This window comes from Gracilinanus agilis, chromosome 2, assembly GCF_016433145.1.
Source record: "Gracilinanus agilis isolate LMUSP501 chromosome 2, AgileGrace, whole genome shotgun sequence".
Taxonomy (NCBI): Eukaryota; Metazoa; Chordata; class Mammalia; order Didelphimorphia; family Didelphidae; genus Gracilinanus; species Gracilinanus agilis.
Genome location: NC_058131.1, coordinates 346,152,955 through 346,171,150, shown reverse-complemented (window position 1 = coordinate 346,171,150; position 18,196 = coordinate 346,152,955). Strand labels below are relative to the sequence as shown.

At 41.9% G+C, this 18,196-nt stretch overlaps 1 protein-coding gene across 2 annotated transcripts in view; it reads right to left on the bottom strand.

Moving 5' to 3' along the window:
• Window positions 1-17,380, bottom strand: part of NDRG3 (NDRG family member 3) — a 69,825-nt gene extending 52,445 nt beyond the window's left edge. For both annotated transcript variants that reach the window (XM_044664338.1, XM_044664339.1), the window contains exon 1: window positions 17,307-17,380. The gene's annotated coding sequence lies outside the window, so the exon portion shown is untranslated. The remainder of the gene's footprint in view (window positions 1-17,306) is intronic.
• Between the last annotated feature and the right edge of the window lie 816 nt (window positions 17,381-18,196).

The window sequence follows — 18,196 nt, the reverse complement described above, 5'->3', positions numbered from 1 at the left end:
GGTAAGGATGTTTCATCTCCCTTACTATGGGTGATTCTGACACCCCCAACAAGGATTGAGGGCTGTTCCCAGAAGAGCTATGATCCTTGTTGTGCTACTAATATTTCTTGAGCTGTTATTCCTCTTCTTCCTCATCACTGCTTTACATTAGGAGAGTCACTGTGTCCAATGCACAGCACTACCCTTCACAAGATGACCTGGAGGTGCAGTCTGAGACTTCTAGTCTTTGGTCTCCTCTCTATTTGGCCACTGGTGCAAGGCTCCTTCAGGAGCCACCATCTTATGTGGTTTTCACTCACTTTTCTTTTTGTTTGTGTTCTTTTACCTGGACTAAGCATTCCTCCAGTGCTGCCTGTGTCAGGCCTTTCACAATCCTGGGGTCAAGGTTATCCATTAATCACTCTAAGACTATTTAAATGGAAAATCTAACTCTAAGACTATTTAAATGGAAAATCTTTCAACTAGTCCAGGAGACTTTATTGACTATACCACAATAGTGTGTTCTCTTCTCTCTCTCTTCTCTTCTCCCCCCCCCCCCCCATGCCCCTCATGTTAGAATGTATAGAGTACTGGTTCCCAGGCAGAAGAGTAGTAAGAGCTACGCAACTGGGACTTAAGTGATTTCCCCAAAGTCACAGAGCTAGGAAGTGTCTAAGGCCACATTTGCACCTAGGACCTCCCATTTCTAGGGCTACCTCTCTATCTACTAAGCCACCTAGCTGCATCCAGACTCAGGTCTGTATGGAGATGAGAGGGCTGAACCAGTTCCATATGCATATTGAGTGTCCCTTCTATGCTACTGCTAAGTACATTTCTTTTTCTTAAGTGTTTAATGGTCTACAAATACCACATTTCATCTCAATCCCAAGACTGAACCATGGTCTTGGCCACAGCCAGGTTTAACCCACAATAATTTATATTAATTGATCTTAAGTGAAGTGGGCAGAATGTGGAAAATAACCTATACAGCAACCATAATAATGTAAAGAGAAAAGAACTCTGATCAATGTAACAGCCATCATGACTCCTTTAAAATTGATGATGTTGTGTGGTTTCCATCTTTTGGCAGAGAGGTGATAGACTTGAGGTAGAGAATGAGAAACATGTTTTCAGACATAACCAAATGATGAATTTGCTTTGCTTGAAAATACTTATTTGTCATAAGGGAGGACTTTTATGGGGGAAGTGACAGTGACATAAAAAAAGGAGTGTTGACAAAACATTTAAAAACACAGAAGAGAAAAGAAGGAAGCTTAAAAGGGAGTAAAAACAAGCAGGGCGGCCTTGTTATTATTGTGTTAAATTTTACTTAAAAAAAAAAAAAAATGTGGGAACAACTAGGTGGCTCAGTAGATAAGACAGCCAGATCTGCAGATGGGAGATCTTGGGTTCAAATTTGGTCTCAGATACTTCCTATCTCTGTATCCATTCTAAGAGAGAAGGTAAGGGATTAAAAAAAATTATATGTAATAGAGGATTCATGCTTTCACAAACAATCCTCTTTTTCTGTTCTTCATATATGGAAATGTTTATATTTGTTGGTGCTGGTTAAGTTTATAATTATTAGCTTGCTATTACTGCCATATTATTAGCCTGCTAAGCTAATGTCCAGATTTGTAGTCATCCACTACAGCTGCAGAAATTCTTTTCTTTATCAGTCCTTTTCAAGATATATCAATAATACTCCCATTAGTTTAGTTTCCTGTGTAGTTTTTATCATTACAACCATATTTACCAGTGAGACTGCAATAAGATGGCAGCATAATTTTCTTGATCGACAAGTAAAAAAAAAAGGAGGCAGCAATGGATTCCCAATGAGAGGTAAATGAGGAAAGAATGTTAGCTGAAACTCTTCAGATAGAACTGGCCTGGAAGAGCACTGGTGGGCAAGAAGAGACAGGAAGTGATCAAAGAATGAGTTGAACAACTGGAGAAAGATACTCTAAGAGTAAGTATTAACACTATTAAAGATGATGCGGTATTTACCATATTTAAGATTGAACACAAGATAAATGCGCATACAAATAATCAAGGCACTTATTTCATAATTCCTTTTCTGCAACAACACTTAGCTGAGAGGGATTATCCATTTTGAGGCAGGTAAGAAATTTTTAAGAAGGAAAAGAATCTAAATATATAATAACCTTTAAAGAAGAAGTCATTTTGCTAATTTAAAAACATTGACAATAACTTGACTGGTAAAATGATCATGTCTTAAATTTTTAGAAGTGTGGCAAAAGCCTAAGTTGAAAAATAGACTTTTACATCTCTACCTCCACATCATCCTAAACAGAGAGGATGAGTTCATATACGTGATCCTTGATACAGACAATTAAGACAAGAGAAGCACAATACTGGGGGGTTCTAATAATCAAGCGGGAGAGAAAAGACAAATAAACAAGAAACTTACAGAACCAGGCAGTTTTACTAATTGCCAGATAAGTGCTAAAAGAGATAAAAGGAGGAAGGACACTCATAGCTCAAGAGTGGTCAGTGAAAACTTCAAGGAAGGGCTGTAACTGGATAGAAACTGAGGGAACAGAGCAAACTGAGGGTAAGAGGAAGAGTCAGGCAGGTGATGGGCTGACAAGCAGAGCAGAGGGAGTTAAGATATAAAGAGGGCTTTGGGTCCAATGACACAGATTACGAGACATTCATAAAGTGGTAGCAATAAGAAGGCATGCAAGGAGTAGAGTACACATAAATGTTCCTTCTCAGCTGATCTGTAACATTTTGGGGAGAGACCATGTATCTATCACTCCCAGAGCTCAGTAACAACTCTCGTTTAGATAGGTTTATGGTTCACAATTCTGGGAGGTTGGCATTCAAATATTTGTGGGCATGTAGCAACATATATTTACAGACTGATACGTATGGTTTCCTTTAAGTTCCAGCTGAAGTCCTGTCTTTTATAGAAAGCCTTCCCCCAATCCATCTTAATTCTAGTATCTTTCCTGTTATTTATTTCTTATTTAGCCTGTATTATATATAGCCTGCTTTGTATATATTTATTTGCATGTTGTCTCCTCCAGTAGATTGTAAGCGCCATGAGGGGAGGGACTCTTTTTTTTTTTTTTTTTTTTTTAAACCCTTACCTTCTTTTATCTTAGAATGGATACTAGGCAGAAGAATGGTAAAAGGTTGAGGCAATTGGGGTTGTGACTTGTCCAGGGTCACACGGCTGGGAAGTGTCTGAGGCCACATTTGAACCCAGGCTTTCCCAACTTCCAGGCCTGGCTCTCTATCCACTGTGCTACCAAGCTGCTCTGGAGGGACTGTCTTTTAACTCTTTTTGTATCCCCAGCATTTAGCACAGTGCCTGGCATAGAGCAGGCACTTAATAAAAGTTGATTCCTATAAGTAAGTGTTATAGGAGCTCAAGAAGAAAGGGAATATTGTAGGTGGCTTCATTCACAGGGGAACTAGCATGTGAATTAGATTTTATTTATTTATTTGTTTTAATGTTCATTCATTCATTTATTTTTCAAATTTTTATTTTGAATATTTTCCCCTAGTTACATATTTCCTGTTCTTTCCCTCTCCCCCAAGCCCCGTCTAACCCCCCTTAGCCGACACACAATTCCACTGGGTTTTACATGTATCATTGACCAAGACCTAGTGAATTAGATTTTAAAGGATGGCTAAGTATCAGGAATAAAGAAGATGGGAGGCAGGTACTGTAGGTGAGAGAAACAGGATAAACAAGGCCACAAGAGGGGGAGGATTGGCAAGGTGTGCCTGGGGTTTGTGAGTACAACAGTCTGGATGGAGCAGAAGGTTTATTAAGACAAGCTGGGGAAGGGAAGGTGAGAGCCAGATTCCAGAAAGCCTGGAAAGCCATGCTAAGGAGTTTGAATTTCATCTTGCAAGAAATGGGAATCCACTAAAAACTCTAGTGCAAGACAGTGACAGAGTTGTTGAATTTGGAGTTTGAAATAACTCTTGGGGATTACCTAGCTTAATCCCTTTATTTTACTAAGGAGGAATGAAGGTCCAGAGAGGTTAAGTGATTTTTCCAATGCCACATAGCAAATTAGAGACATAGCTGGGATTAGAATCAATCCAACTAACCTCTAGTCCAATATTCTGACAACCTTCCCAACCTACTAGGGAAATTTCCATAAGATATAATAAAGTGGACACATCAAGATCTGCATCAGCTCAGCACTTGCATGCTGTCATTAAATACCCTCTAGAAAAGTGAAGTCAAAAAGCATACTGAAAATCACAAATTAACATTCATCTATATTGTATCATATTTCCCAATATTCTAGCTCTGGCCTTGGAGTTCTAGGATGGCTGCAGCCCTAGATATTATTTCCTTGTTGTCCCCTGGGGGACCAGAGGAAAGCAAAGGTGTCTCAGGAGTTATCTAAGAAGCCAAATAAACAAGTTCAAACTCTCAATCCTATAGAAGCAATCTAAGACTAAAATGTATGGCCTTGGAGAGCAGGGGATTATAGCTCGGTTGCTCAGTGGATTGAGAGTCAGGCCTAGAGATGGGAGATCCTGGGTTCAAATCTGGCCTCAGATACTTCCTAGCAGTATGACTCTGGGCAAGCCACTGAACCCCCACTTACCACTTAGCCCTTACCACTCTTCTGCCTTGGAATCAATACACAGCAGTGATTCTAAAATTAAGGATCTAAAATACACACACACAACCCTATCGTTCAGTTCTGTCAAGAATATACAGAGCCTCCCCTCAACAAAGAATAAAGAAATGGTTCTGAATCTCAAAGATAATGCCACCTAAATCTGCAAAAAAAGGGAATATTTTAAAAAGTGACAAATGAGAATGCCTGAAGCATCCCTGGTACCCACACTCTACTATAACAGACTATATAGACTTGTAAATCTGGAGCCTAGCTCAAGCATCATTGACTCAAGCTTTCATGAGAGTTGGGGATCAAGGAAAAATAGATTCTTGCCCCATTTCTCAATAACAGAATGAGTGAGTTCCAGGTTGCCTTCCCCTCTTGATTTTGGTCAACTTTGCCTAAAGGATTTGCTGGTGATAAATTTGATAATCCTAATCCTACACTAGCATTCCAGGCAGAGGGAAGGGAAGGAATGTACTGAGATGGTAATCAATAGTTTGGCTACAGGCTATAAGGTAAGGAAAGAAAGACTGGAGGTAGCAAATTATCAAGAGCCCTGAATATCAATGAAGTTAAGGAATTTAGCAAATAATTAAATTTGCAATTGCAAATCAGGAACCACTGCTAATTCTGAGAAGTTGACCAGGATGAGAGCACAGTGAGTTATAAGGCGGCTGGGCTGTGGAAGCAGGGGCTAGTTTTGTTGTTGTTTAGTCGATTAATGGTTGACCCCATTTGGGGTTTTCTTGGCAAAATTACTGGAGTGGTTTGTCATTTCCTTCTCCAGCTCATTTTACAGAGGAAGAAACTGAGGCAAACAGTGTTAAGTGACTTGTCCAGAGTTACACTGAATATCTTAGAATGTGAGACCAGATTTAAACTCAGGTCCTCCAGTACTCCAGGGCCAACTGTACCTCTTCTGTGCAATAGGGATAGTGACCTCTGCAGCAGCATCTCAAAGGGCTGCCAGAAGCTCCCTTTAGTACCTGGTTCAGTGCAGGGCACAAAGGAAGTACTTAAATTTAAAAAAAAAAAAAAAAGCTGAATGAAGAGAGTGATCTGATATGTGTCTATAAAGAAGAATTTGGCAGAAATTGAAAAACCACAAAGGGAGAGAGGCTGGACCCAGCAAGTCCAGGTCAGGGGTAAGGAGAGGTCAGAGGTGACTCTTGGAGTCCAGTGTGGGCCTGGCTCTGTGGAAAGGGAAAGGGAATGGAGGGGAGACTCTAGAGGTCTCCTGGAATAAGACCCTCCAGGATGTGTCAACCAGGGGGAGGAAGGGAAGTAAGTCTGAAGCAAGGTCATCTTGGGGCCATTGACAGAAATGAGAGTCAAAAAAATGGCTTGGGGAGAGAGATGACTGAGTTAGTCTTAGGTCATCCAAATGGAGATATCCCAGAGAGATAATCTTAGATAGGATCTAGAGTCAATGGACTCCCCCAGGAACCTGTAGACTCCTAGAGGCTAGTGGTGGCTCATCTCCATATACACACTAACAGCTAACATGCTGTGAGCTTTCTTTAGAGCCAACAAAATACAAAGAGCGATTTCATATAATCAAGAAGCAAACTGGCACTGGAGATGAGGGAGAAAATGACCTTCCTGCATCTTTGTAGAGACAACAGATGTGGGATGTTGCATATACGAACAAACCTGGGTAATTATTAGTTTTGTTAAGTGTTTTTTTTCCATTTTGATTTTTTTGGTACAAAGGATGTGTTGAGAGAGGAGAGGTAAGAAAAAAAACATATCAATAAAAATTAAACAAATAAGAAACCTTTTCTATACTGAATGTTTTACACATATATGCCTTGTTAGTCTTTAAATATATGGATGCTATTATGATTAAAAATTTACATATAATAGCATTTAAGGAGTGCTTTAAGGGTTACAAGGCATTTTCCATGTTAATTGTGAACCTTCTAATAATCCAGAAATGGGTGTTTTTTATTATCCCCAAATTACAAATTAGTTAACTGATGCACAAATGACTTGCCCAGGGTCACAAAGCTAGTGTCTGAAGCACAACTGTAACTCAGCTCTTCCTAACTTCAACTAACTAACTAACATTCTCTCTCTCCTTTCTGTCCCTGCTTCTCTGTTCTCCCACTTCTATTTCTATGGGGGACACAGCTGGATGGCTCAGTGGATTGAGAGCCAGGCCTAGAGACAAGAGATCCTGGGTTCAAATCTGACCTCAGACACTTCCTACCTGTGTGACATGGGCAAATCACTTAACTCCAATTGCCTAGTTCATTGCCAGGGAACCTTTTAGATGGAGTGCCTGTCCCCCACACCCCCCCATGCTGGGTGCACTCCTACCCCTCTTATCCCACACAGGGGAGGGAGGAAGAGCTCCCATTGGGCTGCTGGACAGAGGGGGTGGGTCATGTGAGAAATTCCCTCAGGCATGGGGAGGGGAGTGGCCCAAGCAGTCATGTGCCCACACAAAGCACTCCGCATGCCATCTTTAGCACCTGTGCCATAGGTTCACCACCACTGGCCTAGTCTTTACTGTTTTTCTGTCTTAAGAGTCAATATTTAGTATAGATTCTAAGGCAAGAGGTAAGGGTTAAAAAAAAATCTAAGGAGTATTAACAATGCATGCAAAGTAACCAGGCCAAACTATCTGGTGATGATTATTGATGTCTAATTGTAAATGTCTAATTACAGAAAAATATTAAATAACGAAAGTCTTAAAATCAGACACCCAACTGTGCAACACTAGTAGAGTTTCCCGTGTAATTTTTGGTTCCTATTAAAAGAAATAAAATGATCTGGTGCTCAGAAAAGACAAGGAGTCTATAAAGCTATCAACTCTTTAGTCAGAGGTCATTTTAAAAGTCATCTTTGACTCATCCTTCTTCATTTGCCACAAGCAATCAATCATTAACCACATCCGGTTAATTTTTCCTTGGAAACATCTACTTACTTCTTATCTTCCATGCTATCAGTCTTATGATTACTGACCCACTGTAAAGCCAAAGAGGGATTTGCTCTCTCCAGAAGGAATGGGATGAAGAGGATTAAAGTGACAGGGAGGCAGATTTTAGCTTAACATAAAGAACTTCCATTTTGTAGACAGCTCTTGTAATTAGGAAGAGGCTGTCTTGTCAGGTAACAACTTTCTTGTTTTTAAAAATACTCAAATAGAAGCTAAAGGATCACTTTTCTTTCTTAAAAAACCCTTAACCTTGTCTTAGAATCCATATTAAGCACAGGTTCTAAGGCAGTAAAAGTTAGGCAATTGGAGTTTTCTGACTTGCTCAGGGGCTACACAACTAGGAAATGTCTGAGGCCATATTTAAACCCAGGTCCTCCTGATTCCAAGCCTGGTGCTCTATCCACTGTGCTTCCTATGTACCCCTTTCCTTTTCCTCATTTCTTTTATTTTTCTCTAATTACATGTAAAAACAATTTTTAATGTTAAAAAAATTTTTTTGAGTATCAAATTCTCTTCCTCTCCCCTCACTGAGATGCTGAGCAATCTGATATGGATTTTACATGTAAAACATTTTCCCATATTAATTCTTTTGTGGAAGGAAACTAAAAAAAAGTTTGCTTCAGTGTGGAGTCAGACTCCTTCGTTTCTTTGTTGGGAAGCAAATGGCATTTTTCAAAAATCCTTTGGTATTGTTTTGGATGAGTCTGTTGCTGAGATTAGCTAAGTTATTCAGTTGCTCAAAGTACAATACTGCCATTCTGTGTACGGTGTTGTCTTGGTACTGTTCACTTCATTCTGCATCAGTTCATGTAAGTCTTTTTTGGGTTTTTCTGAAATCCTTATGCACATTATTTCTTTTAGCACAATAGTTTTCCATTATAGCCATATACCACAATTTACTCAGCCATTCCCTAATTGATGGCTATCCCCTTACTTTCCAATTATTTGCCATCACTAAAAGAGCTGCTATAAATATTTTTGTAGAAATAAGTCTAAAGGATCACTTTTCAAACTAACACTTATATAGCAAAGGTTTGCAAAGTTTTTTACATACATTATTTCAGTTGATTCTTATAGCCACCCTTTGAGGCAGGGATTAATAATAATAATAACAACATGCCATTATGCTAAGTGCTCTCATTTGTTCCTCATGATAGCCCTGGGAGGCAGGTGCTATTATTATCCTCATTTTGCTAATGAGGAATCTGAGGCAGGATTTGAACTCAGATCTTCGGGACTCCAATCCCAGTACTTTATCCATTTTACCAGTGGTATTGAACTCAAAAATCAAAAAATGAGCTCACTTGGGGGCAGCTGGGTGGCTCAGTGGATTGAGAGCCAGGCCTAGAGACAGGAGGTCCTGGGTTCAAATGTGGCCTCAGATGGTCCTTCCTAGCTGTGTGACCCTGGGCAAGTCACTTCACCCCCATTGCCTAGCTCTTACCACTCTTCTGCCTTGGAACCAATACATAGTATTGATTCTAAGATGGAAGGTAAGGCTTAAAAAAAAAAATGAGCTCAAGGAACTGTTTCTAAGGATTCTTGAGGGTAACATATTGACTTATAAAACCACATACTGACATTATCTTTGTTCTATATTTTTTATTTATTTTGTTATATATTTCTCAATGACACTATATTTGGGTTTGGGCAACACTCATATTTGAGACTTCTGCCTTACAGTTGCCTAGCCTTAGAGGTAGCCTGGCATATAGTAAGTAGCAAGAGAGCTCCTGATTAAAAATCTTCCTCTGATATTTCCCAACTCTGGTTCTAGCCTGCTCCCAGCCAGGTCCATCCCATCCATCTGTCAGGCATGAGCCAGTGTGACTTCCCTATTGGAAAGGGGTGGGGACCCCCAGGAGAAGGCCTTTCTCTCCCACTCTCCAGCCTGACACCAGAGTGTGTAGACACAGACAGCCCCCACCCAGTTGGGGAGGACTCAGTCCCCCATGCCCTATTTTCCCTCTCCTCTACAGCTTCAGTACCCCATCTTCCCCCAGCCCCACTGGCAGAAGCAGCTCTGAGGAACTACACAGTTCTCTTTGTTGGAGAAGACAAATGTGTTGGAATTTCACTTGTTTAAATGGTCTAGGTTTATTTTGGGGAAAAAAAATCTGACATGTAATGAACCCCACCCAAAAAGTTTTCTTGGGCAAGGCACTTAACTCTCTTGGCCTTGGTTTGTTATTTGCAAAACAGGGATTCAATTCTATCATAAACAGTGCTTGAGTACATTACTGTAGGGTCAGCTAGGTGGCTCCATGGAGAGAGTCAGGCCTAGAGATGAGAAGTCCTGGGTTTGAATCTGGCCTTAGACATTTCCTGGTTAAGTGATCCTGGGCAAGTCACTTAACCTACCCCTTAGCATTCTTCTGCCTTGGAATTGATACTTATTATCAATTCTAAGACAAAAGGTAAGGGTTTTCTCTCTCTTTTTTTTTTAAATATATTTTTAAACCCTTAACTTCTGTGTATTAGTTCCTTGGTGGAAGAGTGGTAAGGGTAGGCAATGGGGGTCAAGTGACTTGCCCAGGGTCACACAGCTGGGAAAGTGTCTGAGGCCAGATTTGAACCCAGGACCTCCCGTCTCTAGGCCTGGCTCTCAATCCACTGAGCTACCCAGCTGCCCCGGTTTTCTCTTTTTTAAGTACTCACTATGTGCAAGGCATTGGGTGTGCAGGATGAAAAAGAAAACAGCCTCCCCTGTCAAAGAGTAACACTGTACTGGAGGATGCAACACATACACAGAAAAGTGTGCAGGGTAATCTGAGGAGGCAGAACCACCGCCCCAACAAACAGGACCATCGTGTAAGGCTTCATAAAGCAGGTGCCACCTGAGTTTCAGCTGGTTAAAAGCAGAGCTCCATTCCCGGCCCAGGTGGGTGACCAGTGGCAGGTCAGTGGGGTTGGGATGGTGGGGAGTGCATGAAAGGGAGTAATGGGGATCATCGGGTCTGGCAAAGGTGGCTGGAGACAGACTGTGAAGAGCTTTAAATCCCAGACTGAGGGGTCCATGCCATTTTTTGGGGCGTGGCATGGACCCTGGAGTAAAGCCTAGGGACATGTTCTTAGAAGGATGTTTTTTAAATATATAAAACATGTAGGATTACAAAGGAAACTTATACAGAAATAAGGATGTAATTTTCTTCTATTCAAGTTCATGGACCCTCTGAAATATAAGGGGCTCAGGAGCCCCTGTAGAGGCTTTCAAATTTTTTTGGCATTAGGGCCCATCTGCCTGTTGGCTCAACATCTACATATGAGAAGTGCCGGACAAAAGGCACCACTGAATGCTAACCTGCTCCCTGTTTATGATAGTTTGACTGTAAAATCAGGAATTCAGGCCATTAAAAAACTATGGTGGGGGCAGCTGGGTAGCTCAGTGGAATGAGAGTCAGGCCTAGAAACAGGAGGTCCTAGGTTCAAATCCGCCTTCAGACACTTCCCAGCTGGGTGACCCTGGGCAAGTCACTTGACCCCCATTGCCCACCCTTACCATTCTTCCACCAAGGAGCCAATACACAGAAGTTAAGAGTTTAAAAAAACACCAAAAAAACAAAAAAACTATGGTGCCTTTGATGTTTGTGGGAGCTCCTGTGCATAGGGGAGTTTCTCAAGAGTTTAATCTAGGCCAGGAAGGACAGATCTCTATGACAGCAGGATTAAAGTCAGTCGTGGGAAGCCTTAAGACTCTCCCTGTGGCCCCTTCAGCCAGTTACAGAGCTGAAGATCCCGAATGTAGACCTTTAAGGGGTAACACAACTTGTTACCCCCACCAATCATGACCTAGGGCCTCTGAGTCAGACAAGGAGCTTTTTTGGGGACAAAAGTGAAAGCCCAGGAATTGCCCTTGGGGAGGGACCTGGAGATGTGGCATCCCTGCCCTATCTATCTTCAGCCCTTTTGAGGCTTCAGGCAGCTGTACTGAATATTCTTTAATAAATCTCATTTGGATATATAAGGTTTGCAGGTGGTCTATTTTCTTCTAGAATAGACTCTGATTTCACTTAGAATCACTCATTTGAAGAGGTACTTGTGGCCAATGGGATGAAAATGGGTGAAATCATGATCAGTTTTTCTTGTCATTTTAAGAAAAGTTCTAAGAACTCAAAGAAATAGCACTAATTCAAATCAATGCCATTTTAATGAGATTAATTCAGCAGTTGTTTGGAGGATGGATGGGAAAAGACGACAATAAAGTACCTTTACAGGGATGTGAATACAAAATGAAAATATATGCAAAACATTTTGTAAACCTTAAAAACTCTTTTTTTTTTAAATGTCAATGATTTATGTTGTAGAAGGGATTCCCTACACTGGAAGGCGGTTGGAACTCTGATCTCTTCCAACTCTAGACTTTTATTGTATTATCTTGGACATTCACTACCTCAAACCCTGGATTAATGCAATAATTTCTTGCTGGATCTCTTTGCCTGGGGCCTCTTTCCTACATACTGCTTAGGTTATTTTCCTTTAACCTTCACTTTTATTATGCAACAGCACTGTCCAAAAGCTCTTAATGGTTCTGGATTTCCTACTCTTTTGTCTAGCTTTCAAGGCCTTCTATTATCTATGAAAATAATCTCTCTGCTCCCCAGGATATATCTACCATGTTTATCCCTACTTTCCTGACTAGAAAGTCTTCTTTTCTACCTCTTTAAATCTAATGCCTCTTTCAGTAATCAGGAAAAACCCCACTTCTTCCAGGAAGGCTCTTCTGATTTCTACAAATCACAACAGAGTAATCCCTCCCTTCCCTGAATTTCTATAGCATGCAATTCATCACTTAATTATATACTATTTTATTCCTTTTTTGTGTGCTTTTTTTTTAAACCCTTACTTTTTAATCTTAGAATTGATACTAAGTACTTCCAACTAAGATACTTCCAAGAGCAGAAAGGGCTTGGCAACTGGGATTAAGTGACTTGCCTAGGGTTACATAGCTAGAAGTATCAGAGGCCACATTTTGAACTCAGGTCCTCCTGACTCCAGGCCTGGCTGGTCTATATCCATGGGGCAATTTAGCAACTTCTGACTTAATTTCATACTATTTTATTGCAATAAAGTCACCCTCTGAAAACTCACCAAGGTATAGAGATGATCCCCAGTTGCTGAAGGCATAAACTCTGACAAGCTGGGCAAATTTTATTTTCATCTTTTGTCATCCTCAGTGTGCAACAAAGTGGTGGTACATAGTAAGTACACAGTAATGTTAGCTCATTGATCCATGTGACATACACAGAAAGATTTAGAAATTTTTGTACTAAACCTTTGAAAATCACTGCTGATTATCTTTTCCTAGACAGTTTCTTCTTTCTCGGTTTCTGTGACGTGACACTACTCTATCCTGGTTCTTAGTCTACCTGTCTGACCAACCCTTCTCAGTCTCCTTCAATGGATCTTTGCCTAAGTCCAAGCTGTCAAAGGTAGGTGTCCTCCAGGGCTCTTCCTTGGAATCTTTTTCTATTATACTATTTTGCTCGGGGAAATCTCATCAACTGCCATAATTTCAATGATTATTCTTATGCTGATGATTCCCAGATCTACTTATTCAGTCAGAGCCTCTCTCCCAACTTCCAGACTTGCACCTTCAACTCTCTTCTAGACATCTCAAATTAGATGCCCTTATAAGACATCTTAGACTCAAAAATGAACTCATTATCCCTCCCCAAACCCTCCCCATCTTCCAAACTTCTCTGTTACTGCTGATGGCATCACCGATATCTGTTACCCAGGCTCACAATGTATGCCTTGGACCGACTCCTCACTCTCTTTAACCTACATGGACAATCTGTTGCTAACATCTGTTGATTTTACCTTTTTTAACATCTCTGATATGTACCCCCTTCTGCCCTCTGACACCACCACCACTCTCATATCTGGACTACTGCAATGGCCTATTGGTTAGTCTTCCTTTCTCCCACCCCCAGTTCTTGGTAACCTGGTCCCTTCCTCCCTTTTCAGTCTTCTCATACCTTATTCTCCATGACATAGTCTGCAATCCAGTGAAACTGGCCTCCTGGCTGTTCCTTGCACAAGACCTTCCCTCTCCAGACTGTGCATTGTCACTGGCTGTTCCCCAAGCCTACTCTTTCTCCTCATATCTATTTCCTGGCTTCCTTCAAGTCCTAGCTAAAATCCTATCTTCTACAAGAAACCTTTCCTCATTCTCATCTTCCTTAATGAAAGTGCCTTCCCTCTACTGATTATTTCCAATCTATCCTGTATATATCTTTTTGGTATACAGTTGTTTGCCCACTATCTGTCATTAGATTGTGAGCAACTTGAGAATAAGGCTTGCTTTTTACCTTTCTTTGTATCTTCATCTCTTTAATAAAAAAATGCCTGGCACATAGCAGGAGATAAATTAAAGCTTAGTGACTAAAGGCATCTTAAAGATTTACCGACTTCAGACAGGTCATAGCTGTGTGATCCTGGGTAAGTCATTTAATCCCAATTGCCTAGGCCTTACTGTTCTGTCTTTAGTATGGATTTTAGAATAGAAGGTAGGGGTTTAAAAAAAAAAAAAAAGAAAGGCTTGCTTTCAATATATAAAATCAATAGAGAATTTCCAAAGAGCAACTAGGGGTATTAATATTATAAATATAAATTATTTTGTGACTATGACAGATATGACTTAATTACTATAATTACAACAGGGGCAGCTAACTCCTTAAAAATGGCAAAGGAAGCTTTCACACAGTCACATAGGCTTTTAGTGTTATAGCTAAAGTAAAGGTTGGACACCCCACTGGCTATTCTATTTCAAACTGTAAACAACAAATGTTCAGGGATATTAGAGATAATGCTGTTAGGGCTAAACAAATATTTTAATGCTGAGTTCCTATCTCTTGATTATAGTGAAAACTGAATGAAAAGGGGAATGGCAAAAGGCAAAGCATCAGATTAAACCCAGGAACTGAATGGGAAACAGGGAGGGGGCAGAGGGAGGACAAGGGCAAGGGAGAAGCACCAAAGGACAAGGGGGAGGGGAAATATGACTAGCATCTTTCAGGCCCTCCCCCTCGTCCCTTTCGTGCTGGGAAAAGGAAGGGTTTGCAGTACTGGAGAATCAGGCTGAGAGAAAGGCTTGGGGACACTTCAGTGAGACAGCAACCTGGTGTCCTGGAGTCAGGAGATCTGGGTTAGCGTCACAGCTGCAGATGGGTGACACTGAGCAAGTCAGGTAACCTTTCTCAGCTGTACTATTTATGACACAGGGTTGTCTCAGGAAAAGAGCTTTCCAAACGAGATAGATATAATTGAATACTAGGTAGATGATAGCTGCTATTATTATAATGGGTCTGATGAGGTCATTTGGGGAGGGGAAAAAACTCCAAATACAATTAAATAGCTATTCAGTTATGTGAATGAATAGAGGGTTCTATCTATAAATCTCCAGACTTTTAAAGCAAGGTTTTCACTAGATCTATCTTATAGTACAGTGTTCCAGTGTAGCGCTGTGTTGAGGCCAGATCCCCTTCACCCCGACATTAAAATATGCTCTAGCTCCAAACCTGTTCTATGCTAAACCCAGAGAAACGCCAATCTACTGACAGGTATGCCAGTAAGGGATTTCTATCCCTGGAAGCTTGGTGGAGGCAAACTGGAAGGAGAGAAACAGGAATCACTGTTCGGATGGAAACCTTCCCTGGCTCTTAAGTCATAAACTCTCACCAGCCTATCACAGGAAGGGAAGCCAGCCCTGCAGAGTCGTGAGGGAGTGAATAGAAGAGCTGTGAGGCCTCCACCAAAAAATCCAACTAAATGGACTGGGAAGGGGAGGGGAGAGGAGTAGTCTATTTTTAGGAATAAGCAGAGCAGAAGAAAATAACAATCAGAGACTTAAGAGGAAGGGCAAGGTGTTGGGGGGGTAGGGGAAGAGAAAGGAGTCAAGGATGAATTTGAGGTGATTAGACTAGTCTCACAATTCTGCCCAATCTCTAATCTAGTCTTCAGTCTCAGATAGGAAGAGTTCAAGTTAAAAAAAACAATCCTGAGGCCTTCCACAGAGGCTTTTAGAGCCAAAGGACAAAATACATATGTAAGCACCTTGGAGCAATATAAAATATGATCGCACAAGGGACCTTATAGACCATCTAATCCAACCTCCTCATTTTACAGATAAGGAATCTGAAGCTCAGAGAACAGTACTTGTCCAAGATCACACCACAGTAAGAGGCAGAGCTGAAATTTGAACCCAGGTTCTGACTCCAAATCTAGTACTCTTTTCCACTTGTACTGTGAAATAGTGGAAAGATCAAGGGACTCTTGCCAAACCTCAGTTTCCTCATCCATAACCTGAGAACTCTGTCCTGTCTAACCCATAGGGCTCTTGCTATTTATATGAAATGTATTTATATGCTTTGCATTCCATAGATATTACTGTATTTCATCTTCAGGACAGTTACATGAGGTAGAACTGAAAGAGATCTTGGGTGGGGAGGACATTTAATTCACTTTCCAAATGTGGAAAATGAGAATTCGGGAAGTTAAAGTGACTTGCCCAAGGTCACCCAGTGGTCAGTGAGGAGGATTACAGCAAATTCCAGGATTTGAACCTAGGCCTCCAGACACCAAATCTAGCATTCTTTCTACAGGGCCCAATATCTATGCTCTATCTACTGTACTATACAGCCATTCAGGGAGCTCGGAGAATGTCCTAAATACAAAAGGCATGCAAATGATTTTGTATTATCCCAGGTAGAATGAGATAAGAGTTAAAATAGCATTCTGGGAATTTTCTACAAAGAAATCTAAAAAGGAAAATTACAGTGGAGGTGAGGAGAAAGGAGTTAGGAAAGGTTTTGCTTAATAATTATAAAACTGAACAGAAAAATATTCAGCAGGAGTGGGACCAAAAAAATTTCCAAGCAACCCTTAATTGAATGGATTAACATTGATTGGGTTAAATCTTTTCCCAAACCTGGTATAGTGAAAAGAGTGCAGGATTTTGGAAGCAGGAGATCTGAGTTAAAATTTCATTTTCTACCTGGTAGTTGTGTGACTGTGGGTATGGTGTGTAACTTCACCTCTATGGTTCTCAGTTTCCTCATCTGTAAAAATAGGACTATGATTACCGTCCTATTACACGTTGTTTTGTTTTGTTTTTATAACTAAAAAAGGGTTTTGTAAAACTATGGAAATATGATGTCAGTCACTTAAACATTGGTGGAGTTGAAAAGAAATATATATGTGTATATATTCAACAGGAATTAATCGAAATAAACGCGATTTCCTGGTAACCTTCAGGAAATTCAATTAGCTGAACCTGATTCAATGAACTAGAATAAACCATTCTCCAGGTTGGTGCGGGGAAAGCTCTCGAAAATCGGAAAATGAAGACCAGTGGAGACTAGTCCAGCAGTAGCACCTAAGGCAGGCTACCTGCAAGCCTCAGTTATCTCCGGATAAAACCGGGACAACCACGGTGGTGCTCTCCGGGCAAGGGAGTTTTTCTGAAGCTGCAGGCACAGAAGGAGCACGGGCCGGGCTGTCTCGCACAAGTCGGTGCCGCTGGGATTTCCGGGCGGCCTCCGTCACTGCAGAAGCCCCCGGGTCGGGGATGGCTCAGCCAAGGTGAGTGACTAGCCCGGGGGCCTCAGCCTGTGCCGCCTCCCTAAGGGCTGCCGAGCCCCGAGCACTCGGAGACACCCGGAGACCCCCCATACTCGGGGCCAGGGAAGCATCCAGGATAGCTCTGGAAGGCGGGGGCGAAGAGTTAGTTGGAGCCGGGGGATGCGGGCAGAGGTACTCACCTGAGCAGACGGCACTTGTCAGTGCTGCAGCACCAGCAGTAGCCGGATCGGCAGCGGAGGCAACAGCAGCAGCGGCAGAGGAGGCAGCGGCCGCAGAAGCTTCTGCCAAGGGGGCGGGAATTGGAAAAGCAATGCTAACCAGCGCAGGCGCAGAATCAGTCGCAAGCCGCTAACGCCTGCGCAGTCCACCTCCCATCCAAGGGAACTACCAGGAAAAGGGCGGACGCTCTACGTAAAAATGGGAGTCTCCACCTTGGTTGTAGTTTTTTATTCATTAACGAGGAATACAGCAGCACCACCCGAGTGGGGATGGGCAAGGGCGGGGCTTCGCGAGGGCCCACCTTAGGGCGACGGAGGTGTAAGCAGCGGTTGGGCAAACTCTCGGGGAAAAGCTGTGCGAGGCTCCTTTCCGGCCTGGACCTACGTCTCCTGGGACGGCGCATGCGGCACACGGAGTCTAGCGTCACCGGTTCGGCTGGAAACTCGGAGACTGGTTTGTTAGACGAAGAGGGGGAAATCTCTTTATAGATAATAATCCAAATAACCGAAACTAAAGACAGACGAGACTTAATTACATTTCTCTCCTCCGTCAACAGAAAAGTTGTCTGTTTACATGGGAACCCCTTCCCCTCCCCCGCCCCGTAGAGATAGAAACGAATGCCACCAGGTCAGCCGGTCAGTGAAAGTGCCAGGCTAGGAAGAGAGCTGGCAGGTTTCTACTTCCCTCCCTCCGGTTTACAATCTGTCTCCCGGCTTAATTTAAGGGCTGCCAACTGAGAAGGTGATGTTCTTTTATTCAAGATGGATTAAGAGGGAGGACCAGGGGGCATGATAAAGGCTATTGGATTAGAAGTGATTAGAAGCCAGGAGAGCCAGGTTGAAGTCCTAGT